Here is a 26,117-nt window from a genome sequence, read left to right as displayed (position 1 = left end):
TTGTAGCAATATAAAATAATTGTATTAAGGGTGATATAAATTGCCAGATAATATGAAAAAAAGGAATTCATATGCTAGGATGAAAACGTACAGTATGTAAGAATCAAAACAAGGCATGACCTAAAACTGTCAGTGGCGTTTACACAGGGACGAGATTTAAAGCTTCTCTTCACTTTAGCACAACTGCCTCGTAAAGAATAAAAAAATCATTGGTGATTCATTTTTCTGCCGGAGCAGCAGTATAATGTGCCCTGCTTGGGATCACCTGGCGATGAAGAATTAATGTTAAAAAATAATCTGATCTTAAAGTGAGGGCTCCAATGTGGGGTACCGTAAACAATACTGGTAATGTTGAACACGTGCTCTTTTCCAGCCACCATAATACGTTGTGCGTGGCCATGTCCCCATTCTGCCATGGTCAAACCCCCTGTCCCGCTGCCGGAGGCAGACATGTTGGGAGGTATGAATAATTTTTTTATTATTATTACCATTTATTTATATAGTGCCACTAATTCTGCAGCGCTGTACAGAGAACTCACTCACATCAGTCCCTGCCCCATTGGGGCTTACAGTCTAAATTCCCTAACACACACAGACAGACCCACACACACGGACAGACACAAACAAACAGACAGACTAGGGCCAATTTGGTAGCAGCTAATTAACGTACCAGTATGTTTTTGAAGTGTGGGAGGAAACCGGAGCACACGGAGGAAACCCACGCAAACATGGGGAGAACATACAAACTCCTCACAGATAAGGCCATGGTTGGGAATTGAACTCATGAACCCAGTGCTGTAAGGCAGAAGTGCTAGCCACCAAACCACCAAAAATATTGGGCTCGAAACACTGTTTCAACCTGATAATTGGAATGAGGAGCAGTTCTCTAGATAATATCCCCAAATCGATTCTGTTAATTTGGAAATCTGGTCAAATTTTTAAGTTTCGCTCCCAGCAAATTATTTAAGCATTCCTAATTACCTAATTTGTAAGCTCCAATGGGGCAGGGATTGATGTGAGTGATTTCTCTGTACAGCGCTGCGGAATTAGTGGCGCTATATAAATAGATGATGATGATGAGCTGTATGGAAAGTTATCGATAGTCCTATATTTTCAATATCTTGTTTTAAGCAAACAAACATGCATCATATACAATCCTATCCTAAGTTGATTACTTATACTGCTTTAGTGTTTTTTTCTCCGAGTAACAAGGTAATGTCTGGGTGTTATCAATGGCCTCTGTAATGCAGGAAAATCATTGGGCTTTGCAATCACTCACTCGTTCAGTGTGACAAGCCTGGAGAGCTCACTGCTTTGGGCTGAAGTATCACCTATTGATTTGTTTATTTATTTATGCCAACAGAAGCATCACATTGTTTATTTAACCTGCAAATCGCAATTGTAAGATACAGGGAAAAAAGAACATACAAAATGGAAGCTCTTCGGACAACTAGCAAAGAAAAAAAAAACAACCAGGTTAGTCATTTACAGTTGCCTCTGAACCGGGTTGCATTGAATAGCAGCGTTGTGTTTTGACTAATGGTCATGATAATGGTCCGTGTATTGTATAGAAATCATTAAAAATATTATCTGAATGTATATTGCTTATCAAGATGTTACCTGTATTGAATATAAGTCATTAAAATGCTGTCTGCATTGTATAGCACTCATTAGAATGCTCTCTGCATTTTATTTTGGTCACTAGAATGCTCTCTGTATTGTATAGAGATCACTTTTAATATTCTCTGAATGTATATTGTTTATCAAGATGTTATCTGTATTTGCATATCAGTCATTAAGATGCTGCCTATATTCTATAGAAATCGTTAGAATGCTCTCCGCATTTTATTTGGGTCACTAGAATGCTCTATGTAGTGAATAAAGGTTACTTGAATGTTCTCTCTATTGTTTATTAAGACAATAACAAAACGTTGCCAGCCCTGCCCCGACCATACCTCGGAGCAGAATGAATTGACACAGTCGTCACTTCAACTCAACAACGTGCGGAATGGAGGAGTAACAGAAACAATGAGCAATGTCATTCCATGGAATGTTGAGACAAAAGAACAGAACTTAGTATTGTAGTGCTGGAAATTCAAAATTCTACCGACCATGAAACTTGGTGGGCATGAAATTCAGCTGCAACCTTACTCGTGGCTAATATACTCCTATGCACAAATGATGAACATTGGCATAAACCATAAAATCTTCCTGGATTCCTACACTCCTTACTCTTGTATTAATATTTATCTGATGACCACTCCTAGGCAGAATAATAATGCTGTTGAAGTGTGTCCATTTCTACACTGCCTAATTGACAAGGCTGACATCTTCAGTAATTTGTAATTACTGAAGATTAATTCATTCATTAATTTGTAGTTTGTAATCCCTTTTAGTTTTTTTTGAACATTAACAACTATTTTTTCAGTGGCTGGAATCTCTTAACACACACGCGTTTCACGAACACAAAGCTGTATCCCAAAGAGGGGCTGGGAGTTTTGATATTCAGATTCTCCTAATCTACTATCAAAACCAGTTTCAGGCCTAATTAATACCAATACAGACCGAATTCTAAAGGGTTCACAAACTTTCTGACATCACTGTATAATTGGGCGGACCGAGGCTGAAAGATTTCAGCAAGCAAAATTGCAGGGATCCTTTTTAAACCATACATGTCTTATGCTATTATTAAAGGTTTTTTACAGAGCTGTACAAATGCAAATGTTTGTGATGCCGTGCACGTCTATTCAGGTAAATTAATGGATTAGTGTCAAGATGGGGTTGACTGTGAAGCTAAGAATTATGTTCCATCTCATGGCGGTTTGCATGTTCTTTGCTGAATGCAGCCCCCCCCCCACTACCTGCTTATATAAATTGGAAACCCCCTTTAATATAAGTCTCTAGGCACAGCTCGCAGTAATGATAACAGAACTTTAAAAAAATACAGAGATTTATAACCTGTAAATAATTATTGACACTTTGTAGCCTTTATTTGTATTCTGAATACCAGCTAATTTATCAGATGTTAGTAGATATTCTGTATTAATTGAATGTTCACTTTATTTCCTGGCTTTAGCCAGAGGCAGAGGCCACTGTTGCTAATGTTTGGTCGTTAAGGATAATTACTGCATTTCCGACACTGACCACAGGAGATGAGTTATACAAAATGAGTCGACACATTAGAGGTAAAAACATCATTGTTATTGCATGTGCATGTTATTGCAATTGGTCACAACCTATTCACTGCCACAATCCATTTATTGGGACAACACCTTGGGGGTCATGTAAAGTTGGACGCAAATTGTATTTTTCCCATATAATATGCTAATCGTGCGCACACAAAGCATTCGTTTCGAAATGATTGCTTTGTGCGCACGCGCAGAAGTAGAAAAGCATATTATACAGCAAAAATGGGATTTGCGTCCAACTTTATATGACCACTGCTGTCTTTTGGTCTGAGTCATTAATGAGAGCAAAAGGAGTAACTTTGCACCTGGGCAAAACCATGTTGCATTGAAGGGGGAGGTAAATATAAAATGTGGGGACAGATTTATAGTTGGGGTAGGGCATGTTCTAGATCAACTTTAAATTTCAGTGTAAAAATAAAACTATCAAGATTTCTGTGCTAGATGAAAAACAGTCAGTATTTAACTTATGTGCAAAATAATAAACTAATTTGCACCCCTTGCATTGTAACATGGTTTGTACCAGAGAACATTTACTTGCTTTCCTTAATGACTCTTTAAGGCCCTTTACCTTTGATTCCACAATTCAGTGTAAGGTAAGAAACAAGAGCTTTCAAACAGGCAAGTTGTAATGGTGGCATGCAAAGCAATATCTCTGGTGAAATCAGTAACTTGGGATGAGATCAAAACATGCACATTGGCCAAAAATGAAACCAATTTATATCTGTCAGATCATTTTCAGGCATGCCCATAAGCCCATTTGACTGAGCATACATCACATGCAGGTTTCAGAGCTCTGCACTGCCAAGACTATGCCTTCAGAACCTTCTGGTATGGTGGGTGAGTCTTGAAGTCATGGAAAGTCTCCTCTGTCACCAGCATTCTTGCCAACTATTACAAAGAGGGTTCTGGGAGATCGGGGGGAGGTGGGCGTGTTGGTGTGTCGCATCATCTGGTCTCGCCCCTAAACAGCAATCACCCGTTCTGACTAATTATAGCAGGGGGTGGTGCCACGATGACACTCGATTTGCATCCTAAGCCCTGCCCCACCACATTAATATTTAGATTATTAGGATCCGGGAGGTTGACTTGCTGTCCGGGAGGACTCCCAGAAATTCGGGAGTCTCCCAAACATTTCGGGAGAGTAGGCAACTATGGTCACGAGTTAGAGTTGACTTTCTGATAATCCACCATGGATCTAGTGTAGAGATGAGCGGGTTCGGATATCTGAAATCCGATCCCACCCGAACGTTGCCGATCCGAGCCGGATCCGAGACAGATCCGGGTATTCCCGCCAATTGCAAAACTGAAACCGAGGCTCTGAGTCATAATCCCGCTGTCGGATCTCGCGATACTCGTATTCTATAAATTCCTCGCTAGTCGCCGCCATCTTCACTCGGGCATTGATCAGGGTAGAGGGAGGTTGTGTTAGGTGGTCCTCTGTCCTGCTATATCTCGTGCTGTGCTGTGCTGTGCTATGCTGTTCAGTTCTGTGCTGTGCTGTTCAGTTCTGTGCTGTGCTGTGCTGTGCTGTGCTCAGTCCAGTGGTACTGTGCTGTGCTGTGCTGTGCTGTGCTGTGCTGTGCTGTGCTGTTCAGTTCTGTGCTGTGCTGTTCAGTTCTGTGCTGTGCTCAGTCCAGTGGTGCTGTGTCCTGTGCTCTGTCCTTCTGAGTTCAGTGGTGCTGCTGGGTCCTGTGCTGTGTCCTGTTCAGTCCAGTGGTGCTGTGTCCTGTGCTCTGTCCTTCTAAGGGCATTGTTATTTCCCCATTATTCCCAAGTTAAAAAATTTTTTTAAAAAAGTTATAAAAAAAATAAAATAAAATAATTATAAAAAAAATTAATTAAAAAAAATATCCAAAAACAATCCTGCAGTATAAGTCCATTGGTACTGTAATATTACAAAGTTCACTGATTCTGCAGTATAAGTCCATTGGTACTGCTATATTACAAAGTTCACTGATTCAGCAGTATAAGTCCAGTGGTACTGCAATATTACAAAGTTCACTGATTCTGCAGTATAAGTCCATTGGTACTGCTATATTACAAAGTTCACTGATTCAGCAGTATAAGTCCAGTGGTACTGCAATATTACAAAGTTCACTGATTCAGCAGTATAAGTCCATTGGTACTGCTATATTACAAAGTTCACTGATTCAGCAGTATAAGTCCAGTGGTACTGCAATATTACAAAGTTCACTGATTCTGCAGTATAAGTCCATTGGTACTGCAATATTACAAAGTTTACTGATTCTGCAGTATAAGTCCATTGGTACTGCTATATTACAAAGTTCACTGATTCAGCAGTATAAGTCCAGTGGTACTGCTATATTACAAAGTTCACTGATTCAGCAGTATAAGTCCAGTGGTACTGTAATATTACAAAGTTCACTGATTCAGCAGTATAAGTCCAGTGGTACTCTCCTGTGCCGCATATCATTTTTAAAGGCTTTGCCGAGTGTGTGTGGCTTAGGGGTATGCTCTCTTGTGCTACATATAATGGAAAACAAAAATTTGGAGGATAAAGCTGCGAGGAAAAAAGCTCAGTTTTCCTAAAAGACCCGCTGGCAGGGATGCTGATAACATCTGGTCCGGACTGAAGGACCTGCCAACCATTGCAGACATGTCTACTGTTGCTGCATTGGATGCTGTCACAATAGAAAAAATGGTGGAGGATTATTTTGCTGACACCATCCAAATAGACATGTCAGACAGTCCATATTGTTACTGGCAGGAAAAAAAGGCAGTTTGGAAGCCCCTGTACAAACTGGCTCTATTTTACCTGAGTTGTCCCCCCTCCAGTGTGTACTCGGAAAGAGTTTTTAGTGCAGCGGGGAACCTGGTCAGTGAGCGGAGAAGGAGGTTGCTTCCTCACAACGTTGAAAAAATGATGTTCATGAAAATGAATTATCAATTCCTCAATCAAGTACAGCACTACTCTCCAGATAGTACAGAGGGACGTGTGGTTGTGGAGTCCAGCGGGGACGAATTGATAATGTGTGAGGAGGAGGAAGTACACACTGTAGGGGGAGAGGAATCAGAGGTTGAGGATGAGGACGACATCTTGCCTCAGTAGAGCCTGTTTAGTTTGTACAGGGAGAGATGAATTGTTTTATTGGTGTGGGGGCCCAAACAAACCAATCATTTCAGCCACAGTTGTTTGGTAGACCCTGTCACTGAAATGATTGGTTTGTTAAAGTGTGCATGTCCTATTTCAACAACATAAAGGTGGGTGGGAGGGCCCAAGGACAATTCCATCCTGCAACTCTTTTTTTTGGCATTATGTGACCATTCAATAGTCGTTTGCCATGAGCACAAAGTAAAACAAAATTAAAACAAATTCTACTAATCAAACCAAAAGTAAAATGCCCTGTCATAATCAAAAACAAGAGGTATTGATGTGCTAGAACTACTGTAGTGTTTATAAGTTATAAACACTACACTTGAAAGCTTGAGCCTTTAAATGAAAAAGTCACTCTTCATTGCACGAATATTTGCAACAGGGACAATTTTTTGGTTAACAAAGTCAACAAATAACACTTAGACGCTGTCTGTCTTTCACATACTTGATGGGATCTCAATGATGAATGCTCTGTACCATGGTTGTCTAAAACAAGTGTTATTGACGTGCTATAACTACTGTAGTTTTTATAAATTATAAACACTACACTTGAAAGTTGGAGGAGGTATTGTGGCCCCGGTACTAAATTGGGTAACGGGACCACTGCACTATGCAGTCCAGAAAGCTAACTCGGTGAAACATTTTGGACTAAAAACAATATTGTGAGGTTTTCAGAATAGACTGGGAATTAGTGGAAATGATTGTTATTGAATGTTATTGAGGTTAATAATAGCGTAGGAGTGAAAATAAACAAAAAAACTTGATTTTAACATTTTTTATGTTTTTTTCAAAATAAATCCGAATCCAAAACCTTAAATCCGAACCAAAACCTTTCGTCAGGTGTTTTGCGAAACAAATCCGAACCCAAAACCTCAAGCAAATCCGAATCCAAAACACAAAACACGAGACACCAAAAGTGGCCGGTGCACATCCCTAATCTAGTGTCACATGTCAGTACCTCTGATAATATGCTGTACTCACATAAGGTTTTAAATAAAAGAAACACTATTTCTTGCAACCAGTTTTAGTCTCTTTGGGATAACACATAACTTATTAAAGGTAATCAAAATATTAAAGTAAACTATAATGGAAACATTTGTGTGGGATGGAGCACTACATAGACTTAATTGTTTTGTACAATATTGGAAAAGTTATTTTTTTGAGTTTTGTTGTCCTTCAACCCCTTGAGTGCTAAGGTTGATTGGCACTCATCCTGCATATGCAACTTAAAAGTGTGAAGTCCCACTCATTCTTAGCCCACAAGGGGTTCAAAGTAGCACAAATTATACTTGCCCTTTTCAAGTTCTTCCTTGTGGTTGGGGTTGGGGAAAGGCAGCGCATAATGACATCATCGGTGGATATTACCTTCTTTCAAATGTCGTAGTTATTTTATGGTGATCATCAGAAAATAGCACCCTACACTATAGAAAGCATTTCAAAGACCAGAGATGGATGGGTTTATAATGCCCAGGTCAACCTCATCCTGGCTTCAATAAACTTAGGGGTTGCCTCGCTTGATATGGTAGGTTGTCTATTTTTCAAAAATGGGCTACCCATATTATTCCTACAAATTTTATGCATTGCATTCAAGACCGTGCAAACTAGCAAAAAAAAAAGTATCATTTTAAAGTGCAGATTTCATTCTAAAAAACGATGTGTAGAATATTGCTTTTTTTTTGCTGTTTTGGAAAGGTACATTGATGCCAAAGCAAGATCCACAGTCTATTCCTTGGTTGTGTTTAGAGAAAAAAACACACACACACACACACACACACACACTTGCTTCTAACTGACTTTCTTGCAATTTAAATTCACAACACTTTATTGGCCATTTTAGATAGATTTTCTGTCAAGAGACATAAGCAAACCATTGACATTTTCTGCCAATTCAAAGTCTTCTGGAAAAAAAACAAAACATGGTAAAATGTGTGAGTACCGCATGAAAAAAATTACTGATATTGTTGTTGGAATGTGACCAGCCCAAAAAGTACCATAATATGCTTAGCATGGGGGCGACAAAAGTCTCAGCGGTGAAGGGGTTAAAACATCATAAAGTTATACTAAAGTCATACTGTTTAAAATAGAAAAGAAACCTTATCAAACGTGTATCTCGTTTTCCTCACAGAAGCTACATGGGCGTCAGACATCTTTCTATTTTAAGATATTAGATTGGTTGATGTTTGTCTTCACATTTGCTTAAAATTTATTGTACTGGGATTAAGGAGGGGCTGGGTGAGGAGGTGGATTTGAGGCAAAATAAGTTAATAAAAACCTACAGGTGCAGTGTTTTTCTTTCAGACAGGCAAACAATCCAACCTTTATTGCATTTTAGTAAAAGTCATGGATCGTGTTTGTATGTGAATGCCGCAGAAGTATTCAGCATGATATGACCTTGTCGTGTGTGTGTGTGTATATATTGTAACAAAGGGAGGCATTTAGCTGGCAATACGCAGAGAAAGCATGCAAGCAAAGTAAAACGTTTGTGCAGCAATGCGCCTAGTTTAAAAATAAACAGGTGGAAGACATATGTGTGACAAATAATAGTTTAAAGTTTGGTTTAACTGACATGCCTTGAAAGTGCTGTCTCCCACAGCAAACTGACAGAGTGTGCCCAAAGTCAGCACGAATAGAGCAGCCCAGTGGGAGTTCTCTCTTAAAGAGAAGGTGGGTGTGTCACCTGCCGATCAAGCTAGGGCTGTGGGAGGAGTGTCAGGTATAAATACCTTGTTTGTTTCACTGTTTATTGTGGAAAACACTGTGGAAACTGGCTGGCCTTTGCCTAATTAGTGTTATTAGTATTGGAGTATTTCAAAAGCATTTGTATCTTCGTAAAAAGAGAAATGCTTTTGCCTTGTTGTGATGTAGGCTCTCATTGTTTTAACACTTGGCTCAACTGCGGTAGCTAGGCATTATTTTATTTAGCTGCATAGAATTTTAATATTTATTTTGTAACCATAGATATTAATATATGTACCCAAATAACGCCCAAATCGTTCCCAATGTCACTTATGTGTCATGTAATATCATTTCCCTCATCATAATGTCACAACTTTTTTTCTTTGTTAGCAGGATTCACTGCAGATAGGTATTTGTAATAAATGTATAATTTCCACTTCTCCCTAACACACATACCATATAAATTAAAAGCAATCTATATCAAGAGCCTGGTGCAGTCGTCTTGGTAGAGTACTTTGCACCAAAAGGGCTATAGTAGATTCACTTCATAATGGTCCTATTCTGTCCCACATGATGAAGCAAACTATAGCACGTTATCTGTTTTAAATTCACTGAATCTCCTACAGATTTTAGACATTTCAATATACAAAGAGTGTTTTTTTTTTGTACCAATGCTGGGCTGTAATGCAGTCACAGTCTGTGATGTTACACTATTCTCCGCAGAGCCCGTACAAGTGCTAATAGGTTATTTTCATATAAATTGAATAGTGCAGCTAAACAGGTGCCATCGCCTCCTGGATTATGTCTGAGTGTTTTCCTATTCCTGACAAGTCAGCTTCAGAAGGATCCTGGCTGCCATCTATCTGCTGTACAGCATACAGAAGAGTAAGTGAATTCCAGGACAGGCTTCGCTCCCTCTCAGCATGCAGTAGTAATGAGAGGCAAGGAAGCGAGAAGAGAGAGAGAGAGAGAGAGAGAAAGAGAGAGAGAGGGGGAGAAGGAGAAGGAGAGAGAGAGAGGGAGAGATTTACACAGCCTTTGCACAGCCAAGACTGGGAGCTAGCACATCCATCCAGGAATAGGATCCAGAGGATTGTGACCCAAATGCTACTCTACATCCACAACTAGAGTATGACAGAGAGGGAGGGACAGTCCTCCTGGAAGAACTGTGACTCGGCGAATTGAAACAGGAAGGGGATGAATGATTTTTTTTTTTTTCCCTTCACCCAGATCTGCTAGAGTCCTGCCTCATTGAAAGAATGCAAGCTCAGGCAGGTAAGAATCTACCGCAAACACTGTCAATGTCTGATGTCATGTTATGTTTATCTGTCTCTATAACCAATGCATGGGGGGTATCCACATCCTGGTAGAGGTAGGGTAAGAAGCTCCCACCCCCTTTTCAAGGGAAGATGCTTGTGGGGGGTTTCAGCTAAGGGAGACACTCTGTAATTAGAGAAGCTGGCAGAGTCATGCCCATAGCCCGACAAGCCTATTATTTAGACAAGATCTAAGTAAGGATTTTTTTTTATTATTATTATTGCAGTGGGTTTGGTAACAATAGAACAGCAATTGCATGCTGTGCCAACAGTGGTCTAATTCAATTAGGATGTAAATGAAAGCAGGAGCCCACAGACAATACATGTGTACCAGGAGCTGGCATCCCAGCTGTGTATCCATGCAATCTGCAAATCCTTTCCTACACATACTCCAGGCTGTCTTTCAGGTGCAGGGGCTTGCCTGCTTTATCCCCCCCCCCCCCCCCCCCAGCGTCTGGGAGACCTCTGAGAGGAATAATCCTTACTTGCACTGAAAAAGGTACAACAGCACAAAGGTTATGCTTGGCAGGTCAGGAGGATTTACCTTATCACTGACAGCAAGATGTTTATTTATTTATTTATTGTTCCTTATTGAGGGGCAACACGGGGGGGGGGGGGGGGGGATTCCATGCTGCATCCTATTCAGGCTGATTACCAGACCACCTACAGTATTCCCCCCCATTTAATGATCCATTGCTGCAGGAGAACATGTCTGTGGATGAAGTCATATGTAATGATGTGACCTAAATTTTAAGAGCCTGTTGCCCTAGAATTGTGCTGGAATAGACACGATGCAGAAATATTTTAGACCTTGTTCATTTGATACTGAACTATGACATATAGCACTGTAGCACAGCGTTGTAGATGGTGTCAGAAGTGGGGTGGGGGGTATATGGTTGTAATATGTTCAACAGAGCAGGTAAGGTTATGACACTATTGACTTACTAATCGCTGGCTGGACATATTAAAAAGACTGACGGTTTTACACCCATGTGGCTGTTGCTTTCTGCTTAGAATAAGGAAAATACTTTTTAGTGATGCTTGATAATTGACTTAATTCCAGTTATCTATTAATACTGCGATGCAACATACTCAGGATAATACATCAAATGCAATTGTTGACTTTTTTGTGGGATAATTGTATAAAGTAAAATATAAATGACATTGCAAACAAAGCACAATCTATACAGTAGGAAATAAAGCTTGCACAAGTGCAATAACTATCAGCATAATATTGTACTGCAAATATTTTGCCTGTACTGTTATTTGTTTGCTTTCGGTTTAGTAAACTGTCAGCTCATACCTAAGATTTTGTGTGCCCTCTCCACTCAGTCTTACCAGTTTAAGCATTTGATATTTTGGTGCAGTGATTGCAGTCTTTTTGCCATCTGCTAATATTCCCACCCAACAAAGTACACCGTGAGTTTCAAGAGTACCTTAGTGCTGATTACTTTTATGTCATGTGTGCTGTGTGGGTTGCTTTTGCTAAAATTTGTGCTTATTTGATTACTGTCATAACAGATCGCTGTCCGTGGTGCTGATGTCCTATTTAGTCAATCCAGACTAGGCATGCATTATAGCCCAAATCACTGCAGGCTACCACAGCTGTCATACTGCCTCTACTTGGAATGTTGTGGATCAGGCATAGTTGAAATCACCTGTAGAATTGTGCCATTGAGCATGTTTTCATCTAGTCTACATATAATAACAACTTGTAGCCTGACATAATCCAAGCCTCTTAATACCCTTCCATCCTTATCATTTTTCCGGTTTACTTTATATCCAAAAGCCATTAGGAAAGACCATTTTTGCCTGCTTTATCAGCTCACTTTGCCATATTATCCAAATTGACAAAAATTGTACATGTAGCATCAATTTTGCACAACAGTGATGTTTGCTCTTTCTGAATTTAATGCCAGAGACATGAGCTGCAACCTCTTTAAGTCTATACATTAAATGACTGCTGCTCATAACGTCAATAGATATCAATAATTTACTCCAAATCCAACCAGCAAAATCATATTTTATGTCTTTGTTTGTTTTAAGAATAGTTCATCTCTACTTATCCTATTCTTAAGTCATCAGATATAAATGGTATATACAGTATATTTTTTGTCATGTCAAGAATGTTTAGCTGAATGAGTAAATTATGTTTAGACTTCTGGAATAATTAATGAGCACAGGGAGGAATTGTATCCAGGAAAAAAAAAAATTTGACAGATGTGTTTTTGTTTTAGTCAATGTGAAGTTTGTTGTTTTCTGGATATTTTGTCTGGAGATTGCTCATTGATTTGCTCAGCCTTTGCTTTAGAAATTAAATGACTTTTTTGTTTTCTTTTGAAATTATTCTATTTGATTCTATATTCCATGTTTTAGTTTCAATTCTCTGTGAAACATTTGCAATCATTAAACACTTACCGCAGTAGAAAACACAGCGGCACAAGTAATTAAGAGGGTTTTAATGTGTTTGTTGAGTGTGTGTTTTCGTTGTTTATTTACACTGGGCATGATGGAAAAACAAAGTTTTATATGTGTGTTTATGATTTGTAATACTGAGAAGGAAGAAATGGCTGGTTTGGAGATACTAGGACAGGAGTAGCACTATATCTAGTCAATAACAAATACATTGAATCAATATACTGTAGCTTCAAAAATGAACCACTGAAAGAAGTCATCTAATCTGTATTGTGGGTGACAGTGCTAAATATTATTATTTTGCTTTTGAAGATCCTACTCTATAATTAAAATTAAGTGTTTAACGAGAAGGTCTTAGTTGTGAGGAAATTCTGATTAGGTTACATTTTTATACTATAAAAGGATCAGTCATTTATATAAATAGTTGCATGTTTAGTAGAAAAAAGCTGTATATGGATATTTTTTGTTAGCAACCAGTTTTTAAATAACAGAATAGGTCATTCTCTAAGATAAGAGGAAGGTTAATCAGCAACATCAAAGATTTTAATAATAATAATCTGAAGTGTCATCAAAGGGATAGTACTTTATTGCAGACAGTGAAACCATTAAGAATGATTCTGAACCCACCAGGATACCAAATTACCCTTAGAAAAAGGTTATGAAAAATATATCAAATGCACATGATATTAGACTAAGATTGAGTGTCACATTAATTAATATGTTCTTTATAAAACAGGGCTACAAGGAGTACCCTTATTGGGCTGATAGCATTAAATAATGATCCCATATTTGATAAATAGATAGATATGAGAAAGATAGATAGATAGATAGATAGATAGATATGAGAAAGAGATATTGGATAGATAGATAGATATGAGAAAGAGATATTGGATGGATAGATAGATATGAGAAAGAGAGATATTAGATAGATAGATAGATAGATAGATATGAGAAAGAGAGATATTAGATAGATAGATAGACAGATAGATATTAGAAAGAGATATTGGATAGATAGATAGATAGATATGAGAAAGAGATATTGGATAGATAGATAGATAGATGATAGATAGATAGATAAATTGATATGAGAAAGAGATATTGGATAGATAGATAGATATGAGAAAGAGATATTGGATGGATAGATAGATATGAGAAAGAGAGATATTAGATAGATAGATATGAGAAAGAGAGATATTGGATAGATAGATAGATAGAGAGATATTGGATGGATAGATAGATAGATAGATAGATAGATAGATAGATAGATATGAGAAAGAGATATTGGATAGATAGATAGATATGAGAAAGAGAGATATTAGATAGATAGATAGATAGATAGATATTAGAAAGAGATATTGGATAGATAGATAGATAGATATGAGAAAGAGATATTGGATAGATAGATAGATAGATGATAGATAGATAGATAATGGATAGATAGATAGATAGATATTAGATAGATAGATAGATATGAGAATGATTGATAGATATTAGATAGATATATAGATAGATATGAGAATGATAGATAGATATTAGATAGATAGATAGATATATATGAGAATGATTGATAGATATTAGATAGATATATAGATAGATATGAGAATGATAGATAGATATTAGATAGATAGATAGATAGATAGATATATATGAGAATGATTGATAGATATTAGATAGATATATAGATAGATATGAGAATGATAGATAGATATTAGATAGATATTAGATAGATAGATAGAATCAGTGTTTATTTAGCTAGAGTACAATACTACTTAAATTGTACAGCTAAATATACATTGAAATTGGTGCTTGTAACATTATATAGTTAAGCACCAAGCTCAGTTTTGAGGTTGTTACCACGATTGGTCTTAATAATTATACTGCACAGCAAACATTACGTGGTGCTTATAAATAGGGATCACATATTTTTTAATCTGGAAGTCAGGACATTCATGCTACAATACATTGATTCCGTTATAGCCACTACATTATAACAGTTATAAAATCCCATTTAACTATGATTATTGTACATCAAGAGTCAGAATTCTGGGAATATAAAGATTTCAAGTTGCGAATTACAAGAAACCAAAACCTGAGAGTCCTATTCACACTACATAGCTAAACGTATGTGGACACTCCTTCTAATTAGTGTTGCTAACAGGTGCTTAGAACCAAGCATACAGCCTTGCAATCCACATAGTCAAACATTAGCAGTAGAATGGCTGGTACTGAAGAGCTTAGTGGCTAGTCATAGGATGCCACCTTTCCAATAAGTCAGTTGGTAAATATTCAGCTCTGATAGAACTGCCCTGTTCAACTGTAAATTCTGCTATTGTGAAATGGAGCAACAAGCTCACAGAATGGGACTGCCGAGTGCCGAAGCACAGATCACTCTAAAATCACATGTCCTTAGTTCAAACACTCATTGACGAGTTCAAAACCGCCTCTGAAAGATCAAGTTGGGTTTGGTGGATGCCAGGAAAATGCAAACTACCAACTGTAAAGTTTGATGGAAGAGGAATAATGGTCTGGAGTTGTCTTTCAAGGCTTGACCCAGGCCCCTCACTTCCAGTGACGGGTAGTCTTAGTGCTACAGCATACTATGACATTCTATAGAATTGTGTGCTTCCAACTTGGTGACAACAGTTTGGAGAAGACTATACAAAACTTTGTACACTGTACATCTGCTCAGTACTTTCCAAACGGTGGCCTCGTTCTATTCAACTTTGGCAGAAATCTAGATACATTTGAGTAGATAGAAGCACAACAGTGGGACCAAAGTTGATTTTGCACGGCAACTGGGATGATTTGCACTTAAATTACCTGCACTGTATGCAGCCAATATACAGGCTAAACCAATAGTCATGGGAATAAAGTTTCTCAATTCACCAGATATCAGTGCCTTATGAATGGTGCACTAAATAGCATTAGCTGCTTTAGCTTCACCAACACTTGCAGCAAGAGGCACTTTTGTTTAAACCAATGGCGTGAATGAATGCGCGTCACTTGGCGCCGACTGCGTCAATTGCGCTGCTCACTTCTAACCATGCCACAACTCTATAGTTTAAGTGTTAATATAACGCTAGTAAGTACAGGGCTACCAGATCGTGTCTTATAGGGTAGTTTTGTTTCTGAACTTTTTTAGTTTTAGTTTTTTTGTAGTTATGTTTGATTCACCAGGATTACTGTCACCAATTAAAGTAAATTGCTATATTTTTGAAACCACATATACTGGCTCGTCTCTCTCTCAGTATTACATATGCTTTTCCTTCTTCCAACTGTTCCACATATTACGGACTCCCATAGTTATACCTGCATTAAATTTGCAATCAGTCACAGCATTTGAAATGCAGAGGATGTGATTCATTGTGACACATTGCGCTCTCTGCCTGTACCTCATCCTTACTCAAAGAAGAAGAAGTTGGCGTGGAACAGAAATGCAGAAAAAAATATTTCTTTCTTTCTTTCAACCTTTCAACTAAGGGTTGGAGGAAATACAAGATAAGATATACATAAACAATAAACACTCTGGAGCAAGACTGTAAAATAGATGATGGCTACAGCCAGTGACTTCTTCATTTTCTTTTTTCTTTTGTGGGTGCAAAAGAAAATTGTTTTGCCCACCCTGCTGAAAAGCAACACGTGCAGCACTAAATACCTTAAACTCTCTGTTGTATTAGGCTCATCACAAAAAATGTTCAGATGTTACAGCAACATACAAAGAGAGATTCAGAAATCACTCGGCTAACGCATTTCGCAATCGGGACTTTGATAGGATGGGTGTTTGTTTTGTTGCTATCTGGTTTAGAAATGCTTTATCATTTAGTAGAAACATATTTAGGGTAGGCTGGTAAAGGTTTACCCTGGGGGCAAGCCCAAACTGTGCGCCGCGGCTCCCAGGGGTGCCGCGGCACTGTCACTGGGGTGCCGCGAGCCAGACATAAAAAAAAACAAAGAACACATAAACTTACCAATCCGCCGGGCGCCGGGACCCAGCAGCCTCCTCTCTCCCGCAGTGACAGCGGGGCACAGGAGAGTGACAGCGGGGCACAGGAGAGTGACAGAGGGGCAGACAAAGGGGCACAGGAGAGTGACAGCGGGGCAGACAGAGGGGCACAGGAGAGTGACAGCGGGGCAGACAGAGGGGCACAGGAGAGTGACAGCGGGGCAGACAAAGGGGCACAGGAGAGTGACAGCGGGGCAGACAGAGGGGCACAGGAGAGTGACAGCGGAGCAGAGGAGAGTGACAGCGGGGCAGTGGAGGAGGACACAGCGTGAGAGGGGCAGTGGAGGGGGACACAGCGTGAGAGGGGCAGAGGAGGGGGGGCATCGTGACAGAGGGCAGAGCAGGGAACAGCGTGACAGAGGGCAGAGGAGGCGGACAGCGTGAGAGGGCAGAGGGAGGGGACAGCGTGAGAGAGGGCAGAGGCGGGGGGACATCGTGAGAGAGGGCAAAGGAGGGGGGACATTGTGAGAGAGGGCAGAGGAGGGGGGACATCGTGAGAGAGGGCAGATGAGGGGGACATCGTGAGAGAGGGCAAAGGAGGGGGACATCGTGAGAGAGGGCAGAGGAGGGGGGACAGGGTGACAGGGGGCAGTGTGAGAGAGGGCAGTGTGTCTGGATACAGAGGGGGCAGTGTGTCTGGATGCAGAGGGGGCATTTTTGCATACAACTAAATAAGTATTTCTGTCCTGACCTAAATACTTATTATAATTTTTTGACCCAACTACTTCTAAAACAGGACTGCTCAATAATTATTTTGGAGGGGTGCCTTGAAAAAATTTGGAGACTCTAAGGGTGCCGCGAACTGCAAAAGTTTGGGAACCACTGATCTAGGCTATATTATAGCAGAACCATCATGTACCACATTTATAATTCTCTTTCAAAACCTTGTGGGGATATTTGTTGTGTGTTTGCTGGTAATGAGACCAAGTAAATAACCATATGGGCATATAGGTGCTATATTAGGTGGATGTGGATTTCTGAGTGCACTATTGTGGCTTCAAAAGAAATCCAGACCTGGGGCTTGATTCATTAAGGATCTTAACTTAAGAAACTTCTTATTTAAGTCTCCTGGACAAAACCATGTTACAATGCAAGGGGTGCAAATCAGTATTCTGTTTTGCACATAAGTTAAATACTGCCTGTTTTTTCATGTAGCACACAAATATCAACTTTAAATTTCAGTGTACAAATAAGCTATCAAGCATTTGTGTGCTACATGAAAAAACAGTCAGTATAACTTATGTGCAAAACAGAACACTAATTTGCACCCCTTGTATTGTAACATGGTCTTGTCCAGGAGACTGAAATAAGAAGTTTCTTAAGTAAAGATCCTTAATGAATCAGGCCCCTTATTTTAGAGCCAGACCTCATCTATAACAGCAAGAGTGGCCCCAGACAATTGCCCTGTTGCTCCCTTTTGCTACCCCTCCCGCTCCTCCCTTCACATATATTTTGGGCAGAATTTTGCAATAACTAAACTACACAGAAATATATGAAAAGCAGATAGTGTTTTATCCCAGCATCTAGCTCTGTTAGGTAAGCGCTTTGTACAGACATTTTGCTGCTTTCAAACATGTTTTTATTATATGTACACGCATTTGTCATACGGCTTTATTCTTACTGCAAAATACACAATACTAATGGATATAATACATCAACCCCTTAGTATTCCTACTTGCCAATATAGCACAGGGATAAAGTGTATTATACTAGGAACTTGGGCCAATTGTTTAGCATACAGTTAATAACACGAAGACAGAGCAGACAGCGCGGCTCATACATGTAAGGTACAATAGGTAGCAGTAGGTGGTATCTGCTAACCTTTTCACATTGGTGCACACTGTAAAGCAGACACTGATTTCTTTCTTCTCCCGCTGTGCCTGTGATTTAACAACAGTCTGTAGCTTTTGTAGCATTTGCTCATCATTACATCTGTCTCTCACAGGGCTTCCAGGAGAACAAATTTCCTTTCTTTCTTTTGCGAATAAAGGACAAAAGGGAACTTTTTTTTTGCTTTTTAATTAATTGGCCGTAATTGAAGATGTATTATTGCTCCTTCTGGTGGAAATAAAGAACCTACTCTCGTTTGTGTCCCTTCCCCACCAACACATCTACAGTGTGTGGAGAACATTTTTGTAATATAGTAGTCTGGGTTTTAACTACGTCTCTTCTGCCAATAGAAATTGTCAGGCAGCTGCAGCTACTTTGAGTATTTTGTGTTTTATTTGAAAAATGTTAACCCTAAGTACTAAAAAGAATCTGGCAAGTTTAGATGTTGTTTTCACCATATATCAGCAGCACAAAAATGATTAACAATGATTTGCAAGTTATTTTTTAAATAAGGGAGTGACCTTTTTTTTAATTTGAAGAGACTCATTTTTTTAAAGCAGCAATCCCATGAAAATAATCAGGTGGTTTTTTTTCACATAAATCACTATGGCCAGTTTCCTTTGTTTTGTTTTCTTCAAGCTGCTATTAATGATTTTTGATGCTCGAATACCGTGGCAACCATAGTCACATGGCACTTCATGTAGTGAGCAGAGATGCTTAGAAACACCCCTCTGAGCTCTGTCTGCACAATGACATCCTGCCTCTCCACCCATTGCCATCACATGACATGCTGAGAGCTGTGAGCAGACTAACGAGATAATAATATGTCGGAGGATAGCTAAGATGCATTCTTAAGAGATACTTAAAGAAGAAGAAAAAAATATTCTATGTGGGATTGGTGCTTTCAATTTGAATAGTGTGTATAATCTTTTACTTTAATTTAAATGAACTATTATAATAAGAGACTAGAAGCTATTTTGTTTCAGTGCAAAATTATTCTTTATACATTTATACATTTCCATACATGATGGGACACTTAGGGTACAGTGGCGAAACGCTGAGCCTGTCATGTTTTACCATTGTTCTTTCTTTGGGCCTGATTTAAAGTTGGTCACAAGTGCATTGGCGTGACCTAATTTTGTGTCTAATGCAATGATTTGTCCCGTTACACAGGTGTACAACATGTAGCTGTATTTTCAGCAGCACGTGTCTGATAAATGGCCCATTGCGCTTTGAGAGGTGTGTCAGTGGCATTCAGTCATAGTTGCCTACTCTCCCGGAATGTTCTGGGAGACTCCCGAATGTCTGGGAGTTCCCCAATCCTGTCACTTCCTTAGTGACTTGAGCAGGGGACGGATCTTAATGACGTGATTCACAGAGAATTGTGTCATCATAGCCCCGCCTGCTGCTGCAATAGTCCAAACATTGTGTCATTTTGCAGAAGGGGCAGGGCCTAATGACGTGATTACAGTGACCACGCCCTCAGACCACATCACTGAGATCTCCCGTCCCAGAGGGGGTTCTCAAAAGTACGCAAGTACTAGTACAGTAAGAGCATGGACTATAGCTACACCCTTTGAGATGCATCAGGATTTGGAAGTATAAAATTGAAATGTCAGGTCAAAGTACTCCCTACTCTCCCATTTGCACATCGCCTCCTTAAGTTGATGTCTTCCTAAGAACTATTCAGATCACCTTCATTAAGCTATTACCTAAGGAAATTAAGTTAATAATAGGGCTATCTTTATTTATAAAATGTTGTTTTTAATATATTTACTGTTATGCTGGAGAACTCAGCCAATCTGTATTTAGCTACTGATGGTAACGAGTCTGTGCTCTACAATCTTCCTCCCTGCTGTACTTTGGTTAAACAATGTTCTATACTCTGCTTCACAAATACACAAGAGAGCAGCATAGCATCCACTGTGTTCTGTAGGTGTCACATCGTATTCTGGTGAGTGCAGAGACCCAATGTCATTGTCAGGTTTGCAACCAAATGCAATGCAATCTCAATAACTAATGTCTGGCCACACCCCTATGCAGGGCCGGTGCTAGGGTTTTCGGCACCCTAGGCAAAATTTCAACACCCTCCTTTCCTGCCCCGCCGCCCGCCCCCGACGAACACAATAAATAAATAAACAAATAAATGATTAGATTTTATTTACCAGGTCTGTAGATGCAGGGGGGCTCTTCAAACCTCTTCTCTTTTTCTTTTCTTTTCTTTTCTTCACTTCTCTTCTCTTCTTTTCTTTCTTTCCTATGGCTGCTCCTCGCCTTCCTCATGCGATGCATGCTGGGAGGGAAAGGGGGCGTCTGGAAAGAACTTTATTCACACTGTCTGTCACTGACAGACAGTGTGATAATACAGCAGGCGCCGCTGGGTAAACACCTGTCACCTGATCACTGACGTCAGTGATCAGGTGTGCGATGCGCCGGGCAGCCCGGGCACATCGGAATTAATAGACAGTGGTGGCGGACGTTGAAAAAACAGCGGCGGCACCCCACCGCCGCTGCACCTCTCTCCCAGTTCTCTCCGCTGACTAGATTTTCAAATCTAGTCAGTGGTAGCGTCACCTTGCAGGTCACGGCGCCCTAGGCCACTGCCTAAGGTTGCCTAATGGGAGTGCCGGGCCTGCCTCTATGCAGGTGTCTTGGCCGACCACCCAATGTCTCTGAAAGGTGAAGCAGATGCACTTCCAGTTGTATGTGGGACTGTACCACAAGTAGAGGAGGGGGGTAACACTATAACAACCTGTCTACAGTTTTATAACACATAAAAGTCAAACAAAATAGAAAAGTAATAACTGAAAGCCAAGCTGACCTTTATCAAGTACATATAAAAAGATAATAGCCTGGGCTTCAAATCCTCCCTTCCCTAGGTATCATAATAGATCTTGTGCAAAACTGATGCACCAAGTTCCCAGTCCACCTGCACATCTAATGTATGTAATATGGGCATGCTTTATGGTCAATGATGTATGTTTTGCATGCATGAAAACGTCACCCCCATGCACAGCCAATTATCATACTTTGCCCGCTCCCTCGTTCATTTAAACATTTGTTGTTGTTTTTTTCTTGCTCATTGACTGTAATATAATCTTCATTTAATTCCTGAACAGGGACACGGGGCTGCCATTACGTCATGTGTATATAGTTATATCCACTGTTCATTATTTGCACATAGACGAGCAAGATACTTTGTTGCAAATATTGGAAAAGTGCTGATCTCAACTACATTTAAATGGCTGCAGGTTTCAAATCAATTTGCAGAGATAAAAGGCCTTTGAAAACTCGCCATAAAATCAACAACACCTTTAAGTATGCAAAGTACTCAGCACTTCACAATCATTTAAAAATATCAGCTGGCAGCATGTAATCTTATTTTTGTGAATGGAGTGTATATTTTGTGACATTTCTGTGTCTGTGTGCAGTGGGAGCGACTATCCCCTTCAGCCACCACTTTATACAATGTTACTGACACAAAAACGTCACTCCATAACGCTGGACCGTCTATATACAACCTTATATAAGATAGGTGGAATGGGTCTCATTAGAGTCCGACATAAAGTTGCGCTGAGAACGTGCACACAGAAATGTGTTTGCACATTTGTGTTTTTACATCTGTAACTTGAGTTGAACGTATCTTAAGATGTGTCCATCTTAAAATTTGCTGTATAAAGCAGAGCTACAACAGTATAACATTAGGCTATCAGGGGCAAACGCAGGATTTGCAGAGGGGGGTTTCCACACCACGCCACCAGTGGGCGTGACCAGCATGCATGGGGGCGTGGCTATAATTTTAGACAGTGCTTGGCTGGTCTCCAGCTCCGTACCTCCATAATATACATTGCTCGCGTTCACTACTGTTAGGTGCACGCAGCTCTCTCTTTTCGAGCAGAGCCGTGTGAAGCGGGGGCAGGGTCCAGCCACCTCAATTATACAGTGCCCCAGACTTGTAGGGGGGTTTCCAGGCACTAGGAAACCCCTCCTCAGTTTGCCTATGGCTATCAAAGTGTGAACCAGGGGACTTGTAACCTGTATGGAGCAGCCACAAAATGAAAAGGTGCCTCTCCTCTGAAGAGTACTAGTCCCATGTTAGAAAGTGCTGAAGTTCTTCCCGGTTCCCCCGATCTGTGGGTACCGAGATAATTTGAAAAGAGGGATAACCTGGAGTGGAAACTTTGCCACTCCAGTGGTCCCAGTTTAATGGTAATGGGTTCATAAGACCTGTCCCTCATTCTACTGGTATCATCATCATCATTATCATCAGTTATTTATATAGCGCCACTAATTTCACAGCGCTGTACAGAGAACTCATTCACATCAGTCCCTGCCCCATTGGAGCTTACAGTCTAAATTCCCTAACATACACACACACAGACAGAGAGAGAGAGAGACTAGGGTCAATTTTGATAGCAGCCAAATACCCTACCAGTATGTTTTTGGAGTGTGGGAGGAAACCCGAGCACCCGGAGGAAACCCACACCAACACAGGGAGAACATACAAACTCCACACAGATAAGGCCATGGTTGGGAATTGAATTCATGACCCCAGTGCTGTGAGGCAGAAGTGCTAACCACTAAGCCACTGTGCTGGTATAGAACGTTCTTTAATTTGACCTGGCCGTTGTTGGTCCCAAATATGACAGGAGAACCTCACAGTAGAGTTTAACTTTTACAGTGTCACCGGCCCTGCCTGTGTACCTTTCACATTAGCGTGGGGACCCTACGTTTGTTATTCCAGTGTTTTAGTCATCATTATCAATGCTCAAACATGTACCAGATGTATGAACATGCAAAAATGGGTCTGCTGGAATGCGAATGTTAAGATACTCACAACTCTAAAATAGAAGAATCTTTGAGAATTTTGCTTAAGTATTGTGTGCATGCCCTAACTCTACTCTACTTGCAAATGAACGTACATGATCCTCTCAGAGGGGCTGTGCATTAATGATACGTGTAACTCTAATATGGGTGCAAGTTTTGGCCCACGGGCCGTTGTCCAAATGGACTCATGTCTAACTCTAAATACAATAGCATTTTTATGCCTCTGCTGTGTTACCAGTTTGCAAATGGCCCAATCATACATTGTACTGCTAGGGATGAGAATATAGGCCACAGTGTCACTGAAGAAAATAGATTGGTGGCTCAACTAAACTGCTATATTTCATTGTTAAATCTCTGCCCGTCGCTAAAACTAGCTTTTATCAATAGCAAGATAATTCCAGGGGTTTTACAGACTTCTAGATCCTTGCAGAAAGCTAATAAACTGTATGTAGAGCGCTTACTAAGGAACCACAGAGCGGATAAATATAGAAAATGCAAATGCATGGAGAATTTGTTTCTAAGTATATTTATATATTGGAGAGTTTATGCAAACTTGCAACAATACGAAACAGGAAGATACACTCCATTAATTAAGAATGAAGAAAACAGTCATTCTCCCTTTTCTAATACTTTTTTTATTCTCAAAGAATAAACTGCTGGACCTCTAGTGACATCAGAGCTCCATAGAATGAGATATTATAGACTTGTATTGTTTCGAAAATGCTTTTGTTTAGAAGTGTAACATGTGTAAATTTAGGGTGCAGTAAATTGGATTGTTTTCTGTGTGGAAGTGTTTTTGGAGTTGTCTTTTTTGGGGGGCACACAGAAATAGGGTTATCTTTTTTAGCGGTGCGCATTTCCTGGGTGGGGATTTAATGAGCACTCCCAGAATCTAGTACTGGAGTCTTTAAATTGTCAGATAAGTTTATGGGAATAAAAGCCATTAAATTGATAGGCAAAAGAAAATTAGCCTCTAGTTCAGTTGTTGAAGGGGGCGAAGGGTGGGGGGGGAACAGCTTTCATTTGGTTGTCATTGAGTTTAAACCCCCTCGTACTCCCCAACATGTCAGTCCCTGGCAGCGGAACACGGGGTGTGGCCACATCCTGATGGGGGCGTGGTCAGACCATGATGTGGGCGTCGTCATGACCCCAGGGAACTACATCCAACATTCCCACCCACAAGACGAACATATCCCCAGACGGGACAGAGCCCAAAAATTGGGAATGTCCCCCTGAAATCGGGACATTTGTGAGATATGCTCCCTCGTGCTACCTATTAAAGATCGGCTTCAAGTATTTTTATGCAATAAATAATTAAATTTATGTGCTCTGTGTCTTCATGAGTGCATATACCTCTATTCTTATTTGTCAGACCACTTTTGCTTCTTAAACCGTGTATCATGTAATTATTTGGTCTAGGACTTTCTCTGGGAACTATGACAAGTTACCCAATAGAACATCTGTCATAGTCTGTCTATCACTGCAATATTGCAGCCAATACGTACTGAATAACCTTCACTTGATAAGACTCAGCTATTTATATCAGGATTGTTACATGTGACAATTACATCACTTTCAAAAATGAATATTATTGGTCAGCAATGTGGACGAAGCCTCATATTCTGGATACTGAAACGTTAAACACGGACTCCTATTACAAGTCTCTCTAGATGTGCATCTTAGTGCCGCGTAATGCATTTATAATATACAAGTGGGGGCAGAGTTAGCACACCTTCTAAAAAGGAAAAGTGTAGGTGTTGCCCATAGCAACCAATCAGATTCTAGCTATCACGTATCCAGTACAGCCTAGAAAATGATAGCTAGAATCTGATTGGTTGCTATGGATCTATGGATGATACCTCAATCTACTTCTTGATGTTAATATAATACATATAGTAAACAGTATATATGCAGAATACACAAGTGACGTTAATATACAGTACATTTGTAAACTCTTGTGACTGTATATATATAATTCATCCTACTGCTTTGTGCTACTATATAATTTTATGTAATTTACAGTTGGGTGCTAGATACAAACTTATATAAATAACATCTCTATAAAGAGTGAGTTGTGATGTCATCGATTATAATCATGAGTTCTAATGTTATCACTTCAGTGCTCATTAGGAGAAGTCTTGTTATGATGATATGTAAAACATGTTTTCATTTGATAAGTAGAAATGCTGTGACTTATGTTTGCAATGATGTCACTCAAAAATATCCCCCCTCCTATTCAACCAATTGTGCCTTGTTGCCACCCCCTTTAGTAGGAAGGGGCTGTTCTTTTGGGCTATGCTGTTTTAACCAATCCATGTGAGACTCTTACATATTCTTTCTCCAATTGGAAGTTGGTGTGAAGTTTGATGCCTCACCCTCCCTCCTTATGTAACATAAGGAGTCCAGCTTTGTACGGCACTATATAAACGCCACTTGGATTGGATACCGTGACTAAAGCCTTTAAACGGGAAGTGTTCCGTGATAGAATGTTTACTATTAGTCCAGGCAAAACACACCTGTATAGAGGATCACCTTATACAAGTAACGCGTTTTACTTCAAACAAAAGCTTGTGTATTATAAAAAATAATGTACCGCTTACTGTGAAATAGAAGGATCCTAGAAAGCACCATAGAATTCAGTGGCCATGTATATCATACTTGCCTACACTCTTGGAATTCCCTGGAGGTTCCCGAATTTCAGAGAGTTCTCTCAGACTCCGGGAAGAGTAGGCATGCCCTTGGGTTTT

At 39.9% G+C, this 26,117-nt stretch overlaps 1 protein-coding gene across 1 annotated transcript in view; it reads left to right on the top strand.

Annotated features, from left to right (window-relative positions):
* Nucleotides 1–9,895: 9,895 nt before the first annotated feature.
* Nucleotides 9,896–26,117, top strand: part of SYT3 (synaptotagmin 3) — a 148,888-nt gene continuing 132,666 nt past the window's right edge. Inside the window, exon 1 of the mRNA XM_075191713.1 lies at nt 9,896–10,254. The gene's annotated coding sequence lies outside the window, so the exon portion shown is untranslated. The remainder of the gene's footprint in view (nt 10,255–26,117) is intronic.

Source organism: Mixophyes fleayi, chromosome 11 (genome assembly GCF_038048845.1).
Source record: "Mixophyes fleayi isolate aMixFle1 chromosome 11, aMixFle1.hap1, whole genome shotgun sequence".
In the NCBI taxonomy this organism is placed as follows: domain Eukaryota; kingdom Metazoa; phylum Chordata; class Amphibia; order Anura; family Limnodynastidae; genus Mixophyes; species Mixophyes fleayi.
Note: the sequence above shows the minus strand (reverse complement) of the source record. Positions and strands in the feature narration are given on the sequence as shown.